Source organism: Myotis brandtii, unplaced genomic scaffold (genome assembly GCF_000412655.1).
Source record: "Myotis brandtii unplaced genomic scaffold, ASM41265v1 scaffold684, whole genome shotgun sequence".
NCBI lineage: Eukaryota > Metazoa > Chordata > Mammalia > Chiroptera > Vespertilionidae > Myotis > Myotis brandtii.
The window spans coordinates 1316214-1322659 of record NW_005370673.1 but is presented as its reverse complement, the minus strand read 5'-3'; positions in this window follow the sequence as shown (position 1 = coordinate 1322659).

The window sequence follows — 6446 nt, the reverse complement described above, 5'->3', positions numbered from 1 at the left end:
CTTTCTTTTTTTCTTTCTTTCTTTCTTTCTTTCTTTCTTTCTTTCTTTCTTTCTTTCTTTCTTTCTTTCTTCTTTCTTTCTTCTTTCTTTCTTTCTTTCTTTCTTTCTTTCTTTCTTTCTTTCTTTCTTTCTTTCTTTCTTTCCTTCTTTCTTTCTTTCTCTTTCTTTCTTTCTTTCTTTCATTCTTTCATTCTTTCTTTTTGGATCTCTGATTTTTTAAAAAAATAAGATAACATTTATTGGCTAAATCACAGGGGTAGAAAAAGTAATTCCTAGAATCAATGGTTTTAGGGAAAAAGTCATAGATGTAAAGGAAGGGCCCTTGGAGCTTGGGAGTGAAGAAGCTAATGCTAATGTGCCTGAGAGGGGGAGGGAGAGGACACAGTTGTGCTCTTGGGAAGGAGTGTGCATTATCTACCCTGTCTTCTAATTCACTAATCTGATCCTTGTCTTTCCCGAATCTGCTGTGTATTCCTTCTAATGTGCTCTTTATTAGTGCTATGTTATTCTTCCTAGTTACTATATCTTTTCTTATGCTGTTGAGCATCTTTACCATCATTTTTCTGACCTCTATGTCTGATACATTTCTTCTTATCTTTTAATCTTTATTTTTGAGATTATTACAGATGTCCCTCTTCTCCCTCCCCCCCTCCATTGCTCTCCTCCACCTGGTTCCTGCCCCACCCCAGGTCTTCACCACCCTATTGTCTGTGTCCATAGGTAATGTATATATGCAAATAAGATCTTTGTTTAATCTCTTCCAACTCCCCTAACCCCGTCCCCTCTGAGAATAGTCAGTATGTTCCATTTCCATGCCTCTGATTCTATTTTATTCACCAATATATTCTGTTCATTAGATTTCTTATTCAGTTATTTTGATTTTTTAGATTCAATTGTTGATAGGTATGTATTTGTTGCCATTTTGTTCATTATTTTGATATTTTTCTTTCTCTTCTTCTTCCTCCTCTTAAAGAATACCCTTCAACATTTCATATAATACTGGTTTGGTGGTGATGAACTCCTTTAGCTTTTTCTTGTTGGTGAAGCTCTTTATCTGACCTTCAATTTTAAATGATAGCTTTGCTGGGTAGAGTTATCTTGGTTGTAGGTCCTTGCTATTCATCACTTTGAATATTTCTTGCCACTCCCTTCTGGCCTGCATAGTTTCTATTGAGAAATCAACTGACAGTAGTTTGGGCATTCCCTTGTAGGTAACTAACTGCTTCTCTCTTGCTGCTTTTAAGAGTCTCTTTTTGTCTTTAACACTTGCAATTTTAATTACAATGTGCTGTGGTGTGGTCCTCTTTGGGTTCCTCTTGTTTGGGACTCTCTGTGCTTCCTGGACTTGTAAGCATACTTCTTTAACCAGGTAGGGGAAGTTTTCTGTCATTATTTCTTCAAATAGATTTTTTTTTTAAATTCTAATGCATTTTATTTGGAGGAAAAAAAACATTTCTTTTAAGATACTGATGTAAATTTTCACAAGAATGTGGGAGGGTGTGGCAAAGTATTTTCTTTTATGTTATCATTATACTCAGTGGTCTTAAGATTTGGCTTTATGAATCTGGTATTAGAGGGAATGAACCAAGTAGTTAATGAGCAATGGGGGGGAGACAAGTATTGGGCTCCTGCAATAGTCCAGTAGGTGAGAGATGATGTGCTGGGGTCTGACCCCAGCGGGTCCAGGGGTCCCCAAAGGTGTGGACGGAGTCGGCGAGGAAGGAATGACACGGAGACAGCGTTCAGTTGATCAGCAGCCTAGCCAGGATCTCTAGCCAAGTTCTGGTTAGGATCTCCAGCCAAGTTCTGGCTAGGATCTCCAGCCAAGTTCTGGTCAGGATCTCCAGCGAAGTTCTGGTTAGGTTCTCCAGCCAGGTTCTGTCTTGGATCTCCAGCCAGGTTCTGTCTAGGTTCTCCAGCCAGGTTCGGTCGCCAAGTTCTATCCAGGTTCTGTATCCAGGTTCTCTAGCCATGTTCTTCAGCCAGGTTCTCTCCCTAGGTTCTGTTTCTAGGTTCTGTCTTTAGGTTCTGTCCAGGATCTTTCCAGGTTCTCCTGCCATGTTCAATCACCACGTTCTCTAGGTTCTGTCTCTTCAAATAGATTTTTAATAGCTTGTTCTCTCTCCTCCTCCTTCTGGCACCTCTATAATGTGAATGTCCCAGAGGCTCCTTACACTATCATCATATTTTTGTATTCTTTTTTCTTTTTGCTCTTCTGGTTGGGTGTTTTTTGCTTCCTCATATTCCAAATCATTGATTTGATTCTCAGAGTCCTCTACCCTACTGTTGAATCCTTGTATATTATTCTTTATTTCAGTCAATGTATGCTTAATTTCTGACTGGTCCTTTTCCATTTATTGGGAGGTTTCTAGGAGATTCTTGAGTAACCTTATAACCATGGTTTTGAACTTTATATCCAGTAGTTTGCTTTCTTCCATTTTTTTCATTTGTGACATGTTTCTTTGTCTCCACATTTTGGCTGCTTCCCTGTGTTTGTGTCTATGTATTGGAGAGAGCTGATAAGTCTCCTTGAGTAGGTAGAGTGGCCTTGTGTAGTAGGTGTTCTATAGGGCCCAGTGGCTCAGCCTTCCACAGTCACCTGAGCTGGGCACTCCAGGTGCACCCCTTTGTGGGCTGTGTGCATAGTCTTGCAGTTGAGACTTGATTTCTGTTGGTGTCACTGGGAGGAATTGACCTCCAGACCAATTGGCTGTGAGGCCCAGCTGCAACTATAGTGTGAGAGCTGCTGTGCAGGAGACACCCCTAAGCAGGACTTGGGAGGAATTGACCTCCAGACCAATTGGCTGTGAGGCCCAGCTGCAACTATAGTGTGAGAGCTGCTGTGCAGGAGACACCCCTATAGAGCAGGACTTGCTTCAGTGGGGCTTTGGTGCTCACTGAGTCTGCCCTTGAGTGTGTTGCTTATGGATGTTTAGAGTTGTAATCTGGTATGGTCTGACATTGACTACTGGGTGCACTGGCTCTTGAGTCTCCAGGGAAGTGCAAAGTCAGCCACTGCCTTGGGCCACCTAGCAGGGGCTACTGGGGGATCTGCAGATTCCTCCTTTTTGTATCAGGTTTGGAAGTGCCCAGATGAGGCCCAGCTGTGAAGCAAGGCAGGATAGTGCTGGTGCTGGGTCTTAGGCCTTTTATTGACAGGTTTGGGGCTCCCTGACCCAGCGTAGATTGTTGGAGAAGTTTTAGCCTGAGCAAGGACAGGTCATTCATATGCAAAACCCACTGCACACAGCTTGGGTGGGGTTATAAATTGAATGAGGTCAGCCCTGTGACTGGGGAGGTTCCAGCATAGGAACAATGATCCCTGTGAACACCTCCATCTCATTTGGCTTCTTTAAAAAACAGAGTTTCTCCCTGGCTGGTAGCTCAGCTGGTTGGAGCATCGTCCTGTGCACCAAAAGATCAGGTTCGATTCTCGGTCAGGGCACATGTTAGTTTATGGGTTCGATCCCCATCATGGCTTGTAAAGGAGGCAACCCATCGATATTTCTTTCTCTGTCTCTCTCTCCTCCCCCCCCTTCCTCACTCTAAAATCAATAAACATATCCTCAGGTGAAGATTAAAAAAGAGAGTTTCTGTATGGCCATGTTGATTTATTCTTCACTAAAATAATTAGTAATTAAGGTCAATTTATTTTAAAGGACATTCTCACTCTCTCAAGGCAGGGATTTAGATCTGCACTCTTCTGTGAAATTTTTGGTATTAGTTTTTCTAAATCTAGAGACTATCTGAGGATACCCACATCCTCTCTCTTGGTCACGAACATACATGGCATCATCACATCTGCTGGCAGTTTTTTATCATCTTTAATTAGCCAGTGATCTTTTCCTTGTAGGTCAAAATTAACTCTAAGGTCATAAAGAGATGGGAGATGGAAGCTTACAAAATTCACACACACACACACACACACACACACACACACAATATGTATCTGGCTAATCCTGATTTTTTTGTTAGAAAGTGTGTCTGAGAGAAAATTCAACAATATGATAAAATATGTATCTTTTTATAAGAGAATTGTAATTTTTTCACTTTCTTTTGTTATAAAGTTATTTTTAAATCCCACCAGTCATATATTTTTATCTCTAACGCTTCTAACTCGATTTGTTCTCATTCTGTGGGTTTTATTTTCTGTCCACATTTCATAGACGAAACCCTTTTCTCTGTGTCACTGGGAATTTTCATTATGTTGTTTTAAATCCTGGTCTTGCTCGTGTAACTGGATTTTCTCTGGTGCAAGTTCTTGCATTGCTCCCTCTCTCAAGGTGGTGTTACCCCTAAATGCACAGTGACATTTGAACATGCGCTCAGACCTGTGGCTGGGAGTCCCCGTCTGCTGCCTGTCACCTCTTGGGAAAGCCCGCTTGGGAAGGCTGGGGTCTGTGCCCTCAGCCTCACTGTCCTCAGAGACAGCGAGAAGCAGGGCTGCCCGTCCTGCTGGACTCTGCTCTGGGCCTCTCTTAGGACTGAGCAGCATTTCCCACAGCCTGGTCTCCGCGCTGACCCACCCCACCCGGGGGGAGGTAGGCATTCCTGCCTTTTTACTGGGCCCTAAAGGAAAGGAGATGGGAAGGGGTCATCCCTCCGGCACTGTGGTCCCTTTGCCCAGCCCAGCCCCAGGCCCCTCCACCTGGAAGCCTGGGCACCTTGGTAGTGACCTGCCTCCTGCTGTGTCCCACAGATCCTGCTCTCCACCTTCCAGGAGCTCCTCACAACCCAGTCTCCACATGTGTTTTGATTTTGAATGTGACTTTGTATTTTATTATTATACTTTATAGTTTTGCATGCATTTTGAGGTAAATGGGGTTGCAGCATGTATGCAGTCTGCTGTCTAGAAGTAGTTTTGTACCAAAGTTAACATATTTTAGAGAAAAAGTTTAGTGAGGATGCTCCCTCTGTGGGCCTCCTGAGGGAGGGAGGCCAGGTAGGTCAGACTCATTCAGGTGCTGGCTTTGGCCCAATAAGACTTCACAGAAGTGCTGTCACCACGTGCCCATGACTGGCCGTCCTCCGTGCGCACCCCCTGCTGGCCTGACCTGGACGCCAGGCCCTGACCTGTTGGTGAGTGGCTGGTCCGTGCCAAACTCAGAATACACTCAGGCCTTGCCAGCACCCCCCGCCCCCCCCGTTTCCACGATAACAAGTTTCCCTTTGAAAGGTGCATTCCAAAGGGGGTGTCCTGGGTCTGGAGGCCTCAGCACCTGAGCTCAGGTATAAGGAAGTCTGCATGTGCTCTTGGCGGCTGCCATGCTGCTGTCCTTGCCACCCATCAGTGGGCCCAGCAACAGAAGCAGACCCCGTCCATTGGCCACTTGGCTTTCTAGTCCCTCCCTCTGGGATTCTGTCATTGTCCCGAACCTCAAGGACTGGCAGTGGTTTAATGAATTAAACAACATTGTCAGTTTAGCATAATGCAGCAGACCCTACTGGAGAAAACTATGGGTGATTTTCACTCTGGGAAAGTCTCAGTCCAAATCACAGCAAACATTTTTCTCTGTGCTTAGCTGGTTTCAGGGGACAAGCAGTTCTAATCTCAGCTAACCAAGTATGACAGGAGGAGGGAGAAGGAAGTCTGGATCTGTCATGAGAGGAGGGAGAGCCTGTGTAGCCTGAGAGAAGTGTGAAACTGAATGAAGGAAATCTCATTTAAAATCGAGTGGGGAAGCCCTGGGGGGAGCTCTCACATACTACCACTCACTGCCCCTTGCAGACTCTAACAGGAAAAACTATATCCTGAAATTTCACAACTGCCTACTTTACTACTCCAGCTGGAGGAAGCTTTTCTCCTTGCCCAGCAACAGACTCAGCCAATAAGAACCTGCTATGACTCAATGGGAAGTCACTACACTTGGAACTCCCAGTTTCTTCCAATGGACATTTTGTTTACAACAGCCCCTCCAAATGTCCCCTTTTTTTGTCTATAAAGCAATGTTTCTCTCCTTCGTTCTCCTAGGCAAACAAGGACTTGGATTATGGTTTGCCATAGCTTGCATGTCCTGAATTGTAATTCCTCTGACATTTCTGAATAAACTTATTTTTGCTGGTGAAATAACATGTTTTATTTTTAACTTTGACAGGAGGAAGGTGTTAGGGTCTCCAAAGGAGAAACACATGAGGCCAAAAGGGGTAAAGAATTATAAATTTACTAGTGGCCCGGTGCATGAGATTCATGCACGGGGGAAGGGAGGGGTGTCCCTCAGTCCGGCCTGCACCCTCTCCGATCTGGGACCTCTCGAAGGATGTCCTACTGCCGGTTTACAGGGATCAGGCCTAAACCAGCAGTCGGACATCTCTCTCACAATCCGGGATTGCTGGCTCCTAACCGCTCACCTGCCAGCCTGCCTGATTGCCCCTAACCACTCTGCCTGCCAGCCTGCTCGCCCCCAATTACCCCCTGCTGCCGGCCTGCTTGCCCCCAAATGCCCCCC